General features: G+C 43.9%; 1 protein-coding gene and 1 pseudogene across 3 annotated transcripts in view; one reads left to right on the forward strand and one right to left on the reverse strand.

Annotated features, from left to right (window-relative positions):
• The window catches only part of FARP1 (FERM, ARH/RhoGEF and pleckstrin domain protein 1), a 282,854-nt gene that overhangs the window by 134,286 nt on the left and 132,105 nt on the right, over positions 1–16,463 (forward strand). The window lies entirely within an intron of this gene.
• Positions 3,854–15,909, reverse strand: LOC118728529 (annotated as a pseudogene).

Below are 16,463 nucleotides of genomic sequence, written 5' to 3' on the forward strand. Positions count from 1 at the left end.
TCAACAGGATATGTGGAAACCCTTCCTCCAGGAGGAATGAGCGTATTGCATGTCTTCTGTTTCTTGAAGTTGTCAGTGGTATCCAGGCGTTAAAGATAGATCGGGAATGAGTTGCTGGTCTTTCTCTACAGCATAGAAATAGATCTCCATTGGAAGCCCATTCCTTTCTAAGTTACCCGTAATCCTGTGTCTTGTTTGCCATCGTCCTATGCTATGCTATGCATTTGCATTTTGACCTTGACATTTCTGATGAGACCGGGCAGAAAGGTGGAAAATGAACCACAAAACAGGAAGTTAAGAGAAGAGGTGTCTAACATTTTTGTGGGCAGCTGTGCAGGTCTGTGATGGGAAGACCCCCCCCCCCCCCCGACCCCAGAGCTGTGTGACATGGTGGCCTTGAATGTACCCTACATTTCTGAGTGCCTGTCAGATACCAGGCCCTCTGTATATACTTCCATTTTTAGCCTTGAAGTTGGCATTTTGAAGGAGGCTTGATTATCCGCATCTTACCAAGGAAATGGGAAGAAACCGTGACTGATGCTTGGGGACTGCAGTATGGGACTGCCCTGGGGGGTCTCACCCCTGCGCAGAGGTGGGGCCCAGGAACTGTCTGTCAGATTTGATTGACTAGCATAGGAAACAAAAATCCCAAATCCTCTTATGGTGCTGCACTTCCCGGTTTCTTTGCTTTGTGCCATCAGCTTGTATGAAAGATTCGGTCAGGATGCAATGATCAGCGTAATTCTCTTTGGTTTCCCCGTGGTTTTCAATTAGTTGGAGTTCATTCTGCCCGCTGTTCCCAGGAATGCAGCAAACTCCTTGTTTTGTCTTTATCTGTGTTCTTGCTGTTGACCTTTTCATGCAGCCTTTTCTTCGTCAGCCGTTTACTCATTCTCTGGTTACGGGAACTAAGCGCTGTACAGAGAAGTTAAACACGGTTCCTGTCTGGCAGGAGCTTAGCACATCGTAAAGGAGTATTCTGTCTTTTCCGCACCATGGCTGGTACAGTAACGTAGGGCTTTACATGAGGTGAGTTTTACTTGCTATATTTCTTGCTATATTGCTGAAATATAAAGGTGCTAGTGAGCAGGCTTTGGGAATTAGTTTGGTCATATATAAGCTGGGTGTCCATGGAAGAGGTTTCAGACTCGGTGCTCAATGAGACTAGCACGTTGCAAGCGGAGCGAGTTGCCAAATGCAGAGGCGCCCTGTGTGGATGCCATCTGGCTGGAAGGGTGGATGGGAAAGCAGAGGTTTGGTTGGGAGTGCAGGGAGCAGGCCTCGGCCTTCCAGCCGCCACAATTCACAGCCTCAGATAGTCCTGATGATATTTTTAATTTAAAAAAACAACAATAACACACAGCACATTCATTTATTTTAATTCTGAGTAAGAAAGTAATACCATTTCTGTCTTAAAAGCAACAAAAGCTGAGCCCAAAGAAAGTAAAAAAGGAGAAGAAATGCTACCATGCATGGTTGAACATTGTTATAAAATGTTGGTGTCTGTTTTCTCTGTGTAGGATATCCTATTAATATTGACCTTTGCTCAAAGCAACCCTTTCTCTTTATACTATTCCTGTCATACTCTGAGAATAAAACAGTTACCAGCCAAGAGGCATAAAAGCTTCCTTCTGAAAGATGGATCCCAGCAGGTGAAGTGTATGGAAATGCAGAGGCTGCCTACTGACTGGAGGACTTTGACATTATGCATTCAAATGATTCCTTTCCTATTCTACAGAGGACTTGTGAGGCTGGAACACTGTGTATAGAGTTATGCTCCTGGGTGGCAGTATGATTGCTAAAGAAGGAAAAACATTAATGAAGAGATTGGACTCAGAAGAACCACATTAAAGTCTTAACTTCTCCAGCAGTCAACTTGTAAACCTGAATTCACAAATTTTAAGAATTCTACACAGAAGGTCCGTCCGTCCTTTCTTCCTTCCTTCCTTCCTTCCTTCCTTCCTTCCTTCCTTCCTTCCACAAGAAATGCAATTCTTTAATTACATTTGAGAGTTTAAGAAAATAAATAATAACCAAAGGTTGCTTGCTGGAGTGCATGTACAAAAAATCATTGCTATTTTAATAACCAGTGCATATGATCCTGCTCTTTATTCTTTTTGAATTGTTCTTTGTTTACATGTTTTTCTTGTTGTCTCCTTCCCAGGTTACCTGCTGCTTCAAGTATAGTTGGGACTAAAATGCTACAAAAGCATTGAAAATCCCCTCTATTGTTCTGATCTCATCTTTGAGTGGTCATCAACATTCCCTGAAGTAATCTTTTCAAGTTTTGTTGATAAACTCCCTCTTGGTCCTCATAGTATGCCAAGAATGCCACCAAAGTGAGATTTTGACCACATCCTTTCCCAGCAGCACTGTGTCTAGGCTGAGATATTCATTAAGACAAAGGGAGTAGCTCTTTAGTTAGCAGGTGCCTGGAGTACCAGGAGAGCAGTCCACGATGTCTTCCTGGTTTAGGTGATGACATGAGGCTTTCCTGTAAGTCACTCGGCAGTCACTGGGCACGCATCGTCCCTGTGTCTCTCCAGGATTGGTAGTCACTGTCCAAACCACATCACTGTCTTATTTTGAATAGGCTGTTCTTTGAATGGCTGTGAAGGGAGACAGCCAGATGTTCAGATCTCTTCTTCATAGAGTACCCAGGATGTGTGTGCATGAAATTATTTTTTTCCCCACAAGATTATAAATTAGATATAATTATATAAACTGGAAGACAAGAAATGTATATCTAAACATCATTCTAGTGGGCAGTTTACATAAATTCAATGTAACAAAAATTTGGAATATTAAAAATATCTTCATTTGTGCATGAAATTATTATTATTTTTTTAATATATTTTATTGATTTTGTACAGAGAGGAAGGGAGAGAGATAGAGAGCCAGAAACATCGATGAGAGAGAGTCATCGATCAGCTGCCTCTTGCACACCCCCCACTGGGGATATACCCGCAACCAAGGCACATGCCCCTGACCGGAATCGAACCCGGGACCCTTCAGTCCCCAAGCCGACAGCTCTATCCATTGAGCCAAACCGGTCCCGGCAATGAAATTATTTTTGAGTGGGTTGGTATCCCGGAGGAAATTATTATTACCTAAATAGTAAACTCATGAACCTACACAAAGTGTAGTCTGTAAATGTAAACTTCTTTTGTGCTCTGGCCATTGGCCTCCTCGGATCTGCCATCTCTGCACTGGGGGACGCGTGTCCCAGGGGAGCCACTCTTCCTTGCTCCCTCTGTACTTTTTTTCTTTTTAAATAAAGATTGAACGGTATTATTATCAACACTACTTTGCTAACCAAACAGTGGTTTTTGAATATTTATGATGGTCTTAAAATTCAGTCTTTTTTTTTTTTTTTTTTTTTTTTTTTTAAAGACTTCTCCCAAAAATGTTGTCCTGGTCAGAGCCCTGTGCCATCCATGGCCTCTGGTTTCTGTGTTGCTACAAACTATGGGCTCAGTAACCTTGGAGCGCTGCCCTTTAAGGGACTCGATTAACTTCTCCGAAATGATAGGGCCCTGGTCTAGGTAACCTTCTGGGTTTCTCCAGCCTGAAGTTCTATAGTTGGTCTAGATCAGGGGTGGGGAACCTTTTTTTCTGCCAAGAACCATTGGATATTTATAACGTCTTCTGAGGGCCATACAGAATCATCCACTTAAAAATTAGCCTGCTATATTTGGTCAAACATTTAATTAACTCCTTGTGCTGCCCAAGACGATGGGTTGGGAACCCCCGGCCCTTGGGCCGTGTAAGGCCTGCGAAATCATTTGGTCTGGCCCTGCCAAAGCATTAGGGGTGAGTTAATTAAACGTTTCACCAAGAACAGCAGGCTAATTTTTTTTTCCAGATGGCAGAATTTTATGATTTTATTAACACAAATACAATGTGTACACAATCTGTTTATTCATTTTCTTCGCTGCGTAGCCTGGCATTGGGATTGGTGACTCTGATGGCCAGCGGGACTGCTCTTTCCACAATGGCTTTGCGGTTCTTTGAGGAGACGTGAGCAATCTCAGCACAGTGAGACTTATTGCACATCAGCAGCACTTCAGGTTCCTTGACATTATGGACCAGAAACTTCCGAAAGCCACTGGGCAGCATGCGCTTTGTTTTCTTGTTGCTCCCATATCCATGTTGGGCATCAAGATCTGGCCCTTGAATCTTCTCCGTACCCTATTGTCAATGCCTCTGGGTTTCCGCCAGTTCCGCTTAATTTTGACATATTGGTCTGACTGGTGCCGGATGAACTTCTTGGTCCTCTTTTTGACAATCTTGGGTTTCACGGGGGCTCTGAGGGCAGCCTTAGTGCCGAGCAGGAGATGGCTGCCACCTCCGTAGGCAGCACTGAGGAAGAGAGCTAATTTTTAAGTTGATAATTTTGTATGGCCCACAAATGATGTTATAAATATCCAAATGGCCCTTGGCAGCAAAAAGGTTCCCCACCCCTGATCTAGATGAACCGTCAGTAACTGGGGGCCCTTTGGCTGTGTCTGAGACTGTTTTGGTTGCATCTAGTGCATACAGACCAGGGATGCTGCCGAACATCCTATAATACACAGGACACCCCGCCCACACACACACACACAACAAAGAATTATTTACTCAAAACGCCAGCAGTGCCAAGGTTGAGGAACTCCCGTCTGGAGGGAGCTGGAGGAGGTGCTGTGACCAGCTCCTGACCTTGCCCCTGCATTTCCTCTCTGTTGGGCTTACAGGGATCTCGCTGGTCCTCATGCCACTTTTATCATGCATTTGCCCTCTGACGCTTGCTTCTCGAGGTGAAGAGACTGCAGAGCTTGCTTCTGGGAGAAGTCAGATGGGCGCCATTAAAGCAAACAGAGCGTCCATTGTGCGGTGTCGCTGGCGAATGTGAGAAGCCTGAGGTCACCGCGTTTGTGGAGGTGTCGGTTTTCTAAGCCACGTTAAAAATGTGTGGCTCATTTTCTTCTCTCATTTAGTTTTCCTGGCAGTGACTTAGAAACTTGGCGTTTGTTTACTTTTCCATATTTCCAGTACATTCCGGGGACGTGGATTGTTAAAGGCTTAGCGTTTTCTAGAGGATAGGGTATCATTTAATCTTCCCAGGGGCTGATGCCTGAAGAAGAGAATGAACACGATTGTATAAACCTTCTGGTGGACTTCTTCAGGGAGAAAAACAAGCCAAGAGATGATGGTACATTGCAAACACACAGAGGCATACTTAAACCTGCCTGCCTTAAGGAGCACATGTTTTTATTGTTTGTTTATTTAAGTGCACATGTGCTCAGCGGCACATGGCTTGACCTCTTTAAAAAGCAGAAACTGAAAACTGTCTGCTGAGCAAAAGCGGGCGAGGGTGGGGAGGTTGCCCAGAACAATCTGGTTAATTAGGGTGACCCGATTTCACAAACAAAACAGATGGCTGTTTTCTCTAAGGAAGCCCGAGTCCTTTTAAGGAATATCCTCAGTTTTGACCCTGAATGCCTAGGAACTTTCTATGCTTTGGGGTTCAGCAGCCACAAAAGCAGGGTTCTACCAATTAGCTATCACTCTGATGGTAAGCCCTAATCAAACCTCCAGAATGACAGGACGAGTGCACTTCAAGATTCATTTCTGCACTTCTATATACTCTCCCATGAGGACCAAGTGCCATGCTGTGCTTGTCATTTTGTCTGTCTCAGCGAACGGATTTGTGTCTCACCTGCATTCCTCCATTCTGCCAAGTTGCTGCAATTCCCTCTCCCACCTGCACAGCACACACATTTTTAAAAAAGAATAGCTTTTTAGAGAAAAAAGAAAGGGGGTGTATGGGGAGAGAAACACTGATGTGAGAAACACTGATTGGATGCCTCCTGAAGGTCCCCTACTGGGGATCAAGCCCACAACTTGGGCATGTGCCCTGATGGGGAATGGAACCAACAACCTGTGGGTGCTTGGGATGATGTCCAACCCATTGAACCACATGAGCCAAGGCCACATTTTTTTTTTTTCTAACCACTGCAGTCGAGGAGTCAAAGATGATCACTTTGACTTTCCCTTACCACTTCTTCCCAACCACAGGCAGATCTAGTTTGCCAAGCCTCATCCTTTATGGGCATGCTCAGCAGGCACCTTCTATTTTCTCCATAATGATTGTTCTCTGGACAGATAGGAGGAAAGGAAGGTGAAGAGTTAGGAGGAACTTCATAATCTTAATAGGGAAAAGATGGTCACACAGTCAGTTCTCAGCGATGGGAGGTTCTCTTCTTAGGATGGGGGGGAGGTAGCCTGGTGGAAAGTAAGCCCTCAGGACTGGGGTAGAGGTGGGAGGAGTCTGAGCTGCAGCTGGTGGGTGTTTTGAAATCAGGGAAGAAGGAGAGTTAAAGAGTGAAGTCAGCCCACTTGGGTGAATGAGAGAAGAGGTGTTGGGCAGACCCTAGTGTGGTAGGTAGTTTCTGAGAAGAGAATTGAGAAGAGGGGTAATCTGCTCAAAGTCTGGGGGTGACCAGCTGGCCCCTGTGGAGTTTTCAGGTTTCCCTTGGCTGTGCTTTCTGGTAGCAGGCTCTTTTCGATCCTAAAGGGAATATCAAGAAAACGTACCTCATCTGGACAGGCTCACAAACACTGTGCGAAGCAAAGGAAGCCAGGTACAAATGTCTACCTATGGCTTCCATTCGTAGGAAGAGTCTGGAAGTTTAAGGAGGCAGGAAGCAGACGGTTGTCCAAGAATGGGAGCAGGAATTGACTGCAAATGGGCTTGAGGAGCATTTGGGGTAGATGGAAATGTTTTATAACTGGATTGTGGTGATGTTTGTACAACCTTGTGAATGGACTAAAAGTCATTGAATTGAACTCTTCTAATGGCTGGATTTTATAAGATTTAAATTATATTTAAATGAAATTTTACTTTCATTGGGCTTTGATGTTGGCTTGTGGGGAGTTGAGTAACCTACAAAAAGGTTTATATGGCCCAGCTGGTGTGGCTCACTATTTGAACGTCCATCTATGAACCAGGAGGTCACGGTTCTATTCTCAGTCAGGGCACACCCAGGTTGTGGGCTCAATCTCCAATGTGGGGTGTGTAGGAGGCAGACAATCATTGATTCTCTCTCATCATTGCTGTTTTTCTCTCTCTCCTCCCTTCCTCTCTGAATTCAAGGACAATATTTTTTTAAAAAAAAATATTTATATGGTATAGACTCAGTCCCGATTATGTTAATTCCAATTTTGGGAAGCTAGACTATGGACCATGCTGTTGCCAGTTGGAACCTTTAAATAAAGTCCTATTCTGAATTTGCTCCCTCAGCTTCAGTACATAGACCTTGTATAATTCTCATTTCATTTTCTGAAATACTTAATATAAAAAAATTCATAGTTCATTTGTATAGACAGAGAAATCTCAGTAATTTGGATAATAGAATTTACCCAAATTAATAACATCTGTATGTGTGAAAGGAGTAAAGTTCTCTAGAATCTCAGGGTTGAAAGGGATTCTAAAGGCTAATAGCTAGAAGGCAGACACTGTAAAACAGCGGATTAATAAAATAAAAAAATCAAAGAATCTGGAGTGTCTTCGACTAGCAGATTGAAGACCGACAGAGCTAACGAATGCCCCTTTAATTAGAAGGTTCCCTCCATCAGAGTTCATGCAGCATTTGACCACAGTGGTGGTCTGGTTTAACCCGGAGTCTCCTTCCCCTGGGTATTTAGATAACTCCTGTGCTGACTCGGGGGAATGCTGTGATTATTAGCCAGGCTGCTGAAGTCCCTGCAGGTCTGGTGAAAACAAGATATATGCTTCCCTTCTCCTACCTCCACCCATAGATTCCTTTTGATATGCAACCAGTGTGGGCTGCGCCTCCTTCCAGAAGCTTCTCCTGCTCTGCTGGACTTGATTATTGAAGCCAACGGCATTACAGCTGTTGGGATAGGACTTTCTAGCTGTTGAATTGAAGGATCTTGTTTTTGCCCATATTCACCAGGGGTTTTTCTTGTATGATTTTTATCTAAGGACTGGGTGGGCAAAATAAATAAATAAATAAATAAATAAATAAATAAATAAATAAAATTTTATATATTTTTGTATATAAATATATTTTTATATATTTAATTTTATATATACAGTACACTTCTCAGTGATTGTTCATTCCCCACAGGATATTTATATATATTTAATTTTGTATATATTTATATGTATTTAATTTTATGTATTTAATTTTATATATATTTAAATACATATATATATTTAAAGGATTGTACGGTAGATTATAAAAGGCTTTTTTGAAATGACATACATTCTTTACACTGATGTGTAGACTCACGAACTAATAGCAAGACTGTGCTTTACACAGTTTATTCCATTTCCAATTAACCAGATAAATGCCACACGTTCAAAACGGAAACCATCCCGCTTGTGTCTATAGACGCTTATGGCATACCAAGGGCTGAGTGTGCTTTCACCTGAATTGTGTTGTTGGGAGACTGGTGATATTTAACTGAACCAGGGTACCTGAAATTGATATAATACATATCAATTGCACAGTGTGGGGGCTGCCTGTGTTCTTACAAATGTGGGGAAGGGACAATTACTGAAGGTGAGGAAGAAGGGGGAGAAACAGTGCAAATCTCAGAGAAGCTGTCATTAAGCTAACCTAGTCACTGGCTAATTGTGGAGAATCAAACTTTGCAAATGATGGGCAGAGTCTAGTCATCCTTTGATAACGAACATTGGTTTTCTTTTATAGCTTTATTCTTCATTTATAAATTGTGGCTCAACAGCTTAGGAAACTGGCGAAAAGCAAAGGTTTAGAATTTTACTTATAAACATGGACTTTTTTTTTTCTCAGAGGCTGTTTTGGCTAATATAAAGTTAATGATTTTTGAATCAGGGTAGGAATTTTACAAGACTTACAAAAACTGAATTTGAATACCTCACGCAGATCATGTTATGGATTAAATTTATAGAACTAATTCCTATTGGAAGTAATTTCTTTCCCCGCTGAACACGTCCCTTGTCCTGGGTCCATAGGGCCCATTTCCTGGCCTTTGACGTCTTCTCCACCTCATTGGCTGACTCCTTCCCTAGACACTCCTTCCCTAGTGCCCCTGGATTCTGGCCTGACACTTGCTCTCACCCCCCAGGCTTCACATCTCAGAGATTTCCACACCAGACACAACAACTGAATTAACACCGCTGTCTGATCTGTATCCTCTTTTCTTCAAGGCTACACCAACTCCCAGTGCCTCTCCTGCTAAATAAATCTCACATCTGTTTCCTCTCATTTATCATCTCTGTTGCTGGTGACTGTTAGGGTTGCCGAAGGAGGAATGCAAGAGGCCAAAGTGGTAAGGGATTGTAAATGTACTAGAGGCCCAGTGCACAAAAACTCGTGCACTGGTGAGGGGAGGTCCCTCAGCCCGGTCTGTGCCCTCTTGCAGTCCGGGACCCCTCGGGGGATAGCCAGCAGTCAGGCATTCCTCTCAGTCCAGGAGCCCTCGCTCCTTACTGACCACCTGCTCGCTGTTTCTTACCGCTTGGCTCGCTGCTCCTTAGCACTCGGAGGGCTTGGCTAAGCGGAACTCCGCCTGTGAGAGCACACTGACCACCAGGGGGAAGCTCCTGTGTTGAGCCTCTGCCCCCTGGTGGTCAGTGCAAGTAATTGCGACCGGTTGTTTCGCTGTTAGGTCTATTTGCATATTAACCTTTTATTAGATAGGACTAGGTCATCTGGATACCAGATGGGCTGAGCCCTCAAATGGCAGTTCCCAAAGATAGGGTGTCAGAGGTTTTTAAAGGACTCTAGGTGGGCTTTTTCTGGGCAGAGAATTCTCTGCATGTCTGGATTCCGGGAAAGTCTGGAGAGGAGAGGGAATGTCCGTTGTGAAGACTCTTAAAGGTCAGTTCCCAGGGGAAGGGAATATCGATTCAATTATTTGATCAGACCTATCAGTGACCTCTGTTTAGTTCTTTAGATCAGCTGATGGGAAGTGATGAGACCTGTTTTCCTTACGTTTTCGTGTGCCCTCTTTCTTCGCCATTATCATACCCTCTGCCAGAGTTTCTAAATTCCAGATCTGATCATGTTATGCTCTTACAGTACGCCTCTCAGTGATTATTCATTCCCCCACAGGATATCATTCAAATTACTTGGCAGGGCAAAGATTCTTTACAATTTGACGCTGATCTAATTTCCTGCCTAATTCCCTTCCTCCCCCCTTTTGTATGTTTTGTGCAAGTTCACATTTCTCAGCTTTGGCGCAGTCTTCCCCTGGCCTTGGCCTTCCTCCCTCCCCTTCCTCAGACAGACTCCTGTCTGTGGGTTTCCTGGGCTCTGACACCCACAGAATCCGTCATAACGGTTCCTTCCCCTGTGTTTGCAGCACATGCCACATTCCTTGAGCACATACATTCCTTGAATTGTATTTTGCTTTGGTTATGTGGCTTTTCCCAAAGGATTGTGCAAAGCCCTCTAGGACAATTAACTGCCATGTCTGCATTCGTCACATAGTGAGCATTTCGTAAATATTTAGTTATTGAGTCGGTTTCAAGACTAGTGCTCTCCCGATGCTCATCTGGGGCTGGTTAGGCCTAGAGAACCAAGTTAAAGGACATCCTTTGTTAGTCCAGTAGTTGAGAACTGTGACTTGGAGAGATTGACAAGTCTGATCCCCATTTAGATGCTATGGAATGAATCATGTAGGAAGGATGGTGGATAAAGGTAGAAGGTAGGGTTACAGGCTGGCCAGTATAGCCCAGCAAGCCACTTGTTGCCAGGGAGCACTTGAAATGTGGCCAATCTATAATGAAATATGCTGTGAGTGTAAACTCCACACTTGATTTCAGATTTAGTACCCCCTGCCCCCAAAGTAAAAACAGTTCAATTTTAAAATATTGATTTTAATGTTAAAATGGTAATAATTGAATATATTGGATTAAATATACTATATTAAGATTAATTTAATTAGGGTTTTTGTTTTTTTTTAAATTCTCACCTGAGGATATGTTCATTGATTTCAGAGAGATAAGAAAGGAGAGAGGAAGAGAGGGAGGGTGGGGCACTGATGTGAGAGAAACATTGATTGGTTGCCTCCCATGCTTACCTAGACCAGGATCGAACCCATAACCTGTTATATGCCCTGACGGGAAATCAGCCCACAATCTTTTGGTGTATAACACTCAACCAACTGAGCCACCTGGCTAGGACTCATCAGGGTTTTTTTTTTTTTTTTTACTTTGAAAAATATTATTACTAGAAAATTTTGTGTCTCTATCTCTCTCATACAGCTGGGCTAGAGAGATGCCATAGGAATCAGAAGGATCAGGGACATGATAAACGAAGGACAGATGCTTTAAAAAGAATCAAGGGGAAAGAAAGGGAATTGGGTGGCCCTGTTTGCAGAGTGAGAATGACAGATACTGTGAGAAGTTCAAAGGGAGACAGAAAACACTGGGTGATAGGCACTATTGTGGATGAGGAGTGTGGAGCATAACCTATACCCATGGTTAGCAAACTACGGCTCTCGAGCCACATAGAGCTCTTTGGCCCCTTGAGTATGGCTCTTCCACAAAATACTACGGCCTGGGTGAATCTATTTTGAAGAAGTGGCGTTAGAAGAAATTTAGTTTGGAAAATTTGGCTCTCAAAAGAAATTTCAGTCGTTTTACTGTTGATATTTGGCTCTGTTGACTAATGAGTTTGCCCACCACTGGCCTATACTATAGGCAGTCCCTCACCTAAAACAGGCAAACCTAGTTCAAACAGTGCACAGACTTGATTTCTTCCCCTCATGAAGTCATACTTAGCATACTTAGAGAATGAAGTAAGCAGAAAGGAAAAAACATATTCATCACCCATAGTTCTAGTCATCAGAAAACAGTCCCGTTAAACCTTCGTTTAACACCATCTTTCATATCGCTTTCTGTGTTTGTATGCATTTTATATTTTGTTTTTTTTATGCAAATGGGACCATTCTTTATATATACTACTCATAATCTATTTTTTTGTTCCACTTCATAGGTCATTTATTTCCCATAGGTGCCTTAAATTTAAGATAATTATTGCCGGGGTACAAAGAAAGATAAAGAGAGAAAATGAATGTATTTCCACCGTGCAGCGTGTTTGGTTCCTTCCGGCCAGGTTTTCGCCTGTCGGGTGGCAGCAGCTTTGACATAGATCCGGGTCCATTCGTTTGGGAGAGGCAGGTCACCGCCGGGCCCCTTCAGGAGCTGCCCTGTTAGTGGCATTCCCTCAATTCCATTGCTGAAAGTCTTTCTCCTTCTGAGAATTATAGCTATAGATTATAGTACGCCTGAATATCAGTAAGTCGATTCGAGATGAAGCAGACAGCCCTAGCCAGTTTGGCTCAGTGGATAGAGTGTTGGCCTATGGACCGAAGGGTACCAGGTTCGATTCTGGTCAAGGGCATGTACCTGGGTTGCAGGCTCAATCCCCAGCCCTAGTTGGGGTAACCAATCGATGGGTCTCTCTCACATCAATGTTTCTCTCCCTTCCACTATCTCTAAGAATCAATGGAAGAATATCCTTGAGTGAGGCTTAGCAAAAAAAAAATAAATAAATAAATAAATAAGATGAAGCGTACACCATCATCAGTACGCTAGAGGCCCGCATGCACTGGAAGGGTCCCTAGCGGCTACCGGCTGCCTGCAGGAGCTTCTCTGCCTTCCCCCCGCTGGTCCCACCCCCTGGTTGAACTCCTGGATGACGGACACCCGCACCCCCCTTCCCCATGGAGGAGACAATTTGCATACTATCCTTTTATTATATAGGATACAGCTGTGCACACATCTAGGCGCAGCTGCTTAACAGGACCCAGAGCACATTCCATTGAGGAATCTGAACTAAAGTAATTAAAAAAAAAATTCCTATTCTTAATGAAATTTTTAGTTACTATTTTACTATTTCATGGAGGCTCTAATCTGACATTTGAAGGTGGAATGCATATCAGTTATAAATAGAAAAAACTAGAATTTTTTTAAAAAATATATTTTATTGATTTTTTACAGAGAGGAAGGGAGAGATATAGAGAGCCAGAAACGTCGATGAGAAAGAAACATCGACCAGTTGCCTCCTGCATGCCCCCTACTGGGGATGTGCCCGCAACCAAGGTACATGCCCTTGACCGGAATCGAACCCGGGACCTTTCAGTCCGCAGACGGGTTTTAGCCGAAACCGGTTTGGCTCTGTGTTTGTATGCATTTTATATTTTGGTTTTTTTATGCAAATGGGACCATTCTTTATATATACTACTCATAATCTACTTTTTTGTTCAACTTCATAGGTCATTTATTTCCCATAGGTGCCTTAAATTTAAGATAATTATTGCCGGGGTACAAAGAAAGATAAAGAGAGAAAATGAATGTATTTCCACCGTGCAGCGTGTTTGGTTCCTTCCGGCCAGGTTTTCGCCTGTCGGGTAGCAGTAGCTTTGACATAGATCCGGGTCCACCACTGAGCCAAACCGGTTTCGGCTAAAACTAGAAATTTTAAACAGTAGGAAGAATTGGTACCTGCAAGCATTGTGCAGTTAGACCAGTGACTGAACTGGTTATGGGTGAAATGGGTCATAATGTAGAGTTTTCCCAAATAGTGACTTTCTCTCTCAAGAAATAGAGTAAACAATTTAAGTATACACCCAAATTGTTTGTTGAGGTTTTTTCTTTGTTTGAAATTTCCCTTTTGAGAAGAATCTCAGTTCATACTACTTCCTACTCTGTCCTTCTTTCAAGGGGGTGAGAGTCATCCTTGGGACAGGGGATCCATCTGTCCTCTTCCCAGTTACCTGAGGAGGAGAGGTGTAAGTGCAGGCGGCGGCATTCCCAGAAGTTGCCAGGGTTCTGGGAGTGGGACATGGACTCTGTTTTGAAGACTGTGGAAGACAGGGAGGCAGGTAGAGAGGAAGTTCAGGAGACTGGCTTATATACTCCTTAATAATATCAATGACAGATACAATTACAGCAGAAACAATAATAGTCAGCTACCGGAACAGTGCTGTTATTGAACTCCCACTGAAGGACTGGTGCCCTACAGTGAACCTTCCACAAGTGATAGGTTTGTTGTTGTTGTTGTTGTTGTTGTTCGTTAATCCTCACCTGAGGATATTTTTTCACTGATTTTTTTTTTTTTTTGAGGCAGAGGGAGAGAGAGAGAGAAACATCCATGTGGGAGAGACACATTGATTGGCTGTCTCCCACAGGTGCCCTGGCCTGACCGGGACAGGGGATGGAACCTGCAACCCAGATATGTGCCTTTGACTGGGAATCGAACCTGTGACCCTTCCATGTGTGGACCAATGCTCTAACCACTGAGCGCACCAGCCAGGGCTACATGTGCTAGTCTTAACCTTTACAACAAACCTGCCAGGGAAGTTGTATAATCTTTGTTTTACAAATGATGAAACCAAAGCCCCCCAAAGTTCCATGTCTTATCCAGGTGAGATGGCAGCAGAGTGGTGAGGTGGGGTTAATCCCAGGTTTTCACCAAAAGGAATGTGATTGCCCAAGTACCAGCAGGTCTGAATCCCTCACTTCCATCCCCTACCTCTGTTTGCTCCATGCCAGGGCCGTGAATTTTGGCCTTTGAGATGCTGAGCATCTTTTAGTTCCATGATAAGCACTCTGAACCATTTCCTGCCAGTTGAGAGGGAGGAAAATTGACAGGTGGCTTGTTAGAGGGGTGTGTGTGTGTGTGTGTGTGTGTGTGTGTGTATGTGTGTGTGTTAGTGAAGTGGTGGCTCTTAAATGTGATTCCAGTGATTTGCTAGGTAACCTTTTTTCCCCCCTACTTTAAAAACCTTTCTTTCTAGAGGAATTTTAAAGAGCCTTTGAAATGTATTCCTCAACTCCCCAGAGAACTGTAGTTTGAAAAGTAAATGTGGATGAGCAGGACTGGACTTCCATCTTGGGGTTTGCCTTGCATGCCATGTAAGCGCCGTTTTTAAGATGATCTTTGCTAAGTCGCCCAGGTTCATGTTTGCTCTCCAAATTGTACGGATGAGAAGTGGAGAAGGGTAGATTTCTTCCAGCCTTTTAGTTCTAATTTTGATGACGTGAAGAAATTTTGGAATGCTTTCTTCATTTGAAAGGAGGTTAAGGTCACTCAGTGGAATAATTAATCCACACCCAATTGTGCCAGGGATGTTTTGTTTGTTTGTTTGTTTTAAGGTAGGAGGATTTGGAAGATGGGGCATTATTTATAATAGAAAAAAAAATCTCCACAAGTATTATTTGCATAAAAACAAAAGTAAAATTGTTTTTTTTTAAGAAATGAGTACATTTTGACACAGAACAGAGCTGAATGCAGCTGACCTTCATTCTTGGGTTGCTCTTGAATTTGGCCAACACGGGGCTCTGCCTGCCTTCTCTCTCAGCCAGCGTGACTGGCTTACTTGATATATTTACATTGTTATTTCTGCCTGCATTACAGACATAATTAGACAGAACGGGCAGGAGGAAGAACGGGCAGGACTTTTTATGGGAAAACAGCCTGAGGAAGAGAGGCCATTGGGATTGAATTTTGCCTCCTCCCCACAAAGGCATGCTGTAGGCCTAACCCTGGGCCTTACAAATGTGACCCTCCTTGGAAAAGGTGACCCTATTTGCAGATGTGATTAACATGTCAGTACAGATGGCATCACATTGGCGTGGGGTGGGTTCTTAACCCAGCTTGACTCGTGTCCTCGTGAGAGAGGCACACGGGGAGAAGAGTGCCACGTGAAGGCGCAGGCACACGGAGGAAAGCCGCGGGAAGACAGAGGCAGAGATCCGAGGGGCGGGTCTGCCAGCCGAGGAGCACCCAGGGCTGCCAGCCACCCCCAGAACTCCGGGGCAGCGTGGGAAGGCTCTCTCTCACAGTCTCCAGGAGGAACCAGCCTTGATTTCACACGTCTGACCTCCTGAACTGTGATATTATACATGTCTGCACCTTTAAACCACCCACTTCCTGGTACTTTGTCATGGTAGCCCTAGAAAGTAGATTTTGCAGGCCTGGACCCTAGGCTGCTGCGGGCACTTATTCTTCTCTCTCTCTGGTACCCGACAGTCCCCTCACACTCCCAGGTTTTAGGTACCTGCCCTTCAGCATGAGTCTAGCATCGTTCCAGCAAACAAAGGGGAAGTACCCTTCAGAGAAGGAAATAGAGAAGACGTCACCTAGCACAGCATCGGGAAGGGTCGAGGCAAGGAATCGACCTCCCTCCTCTCTGCTTACACTTTGCCCGCCTCTCCCCGCCCAGCAGAAGTCATGATATTTCACTCTGAGAAAAAAGAATATCCTTCTTGTGAGTCATCGTAGCCTAAACAAAGACTGGATGTAGGATGGAGGGGTCACTTTCTGACAACTCCTTCACCTCTTTGCCCTAAGACTTCCCAAGTTCCCAGGCCTCCCCACGGTGCAGTGTCTGTGTGTATAATGAACTGGGTCTACTGGTAAGCTCCTGTGTGGTGGTGTGTGTGCATGGAGCCAGGTCGG

Source organism: Pipistrellus kuhlii, unplaced genomic scaffold, assembly GCF_014108245.1.
Source record: "Pipistrellus kuhlii isolate mPipKuh1 unplaced genomic scaffold, mPipKuh1.p scaffold_m20_p_3, whole genome shotgun sequence".
NCBI lineage: Eukaryota > Metazoa > Chordata > Mammalia > Chiroptera > Vespertilionidae > Pipistrellus > Pipistrellus kuhlii.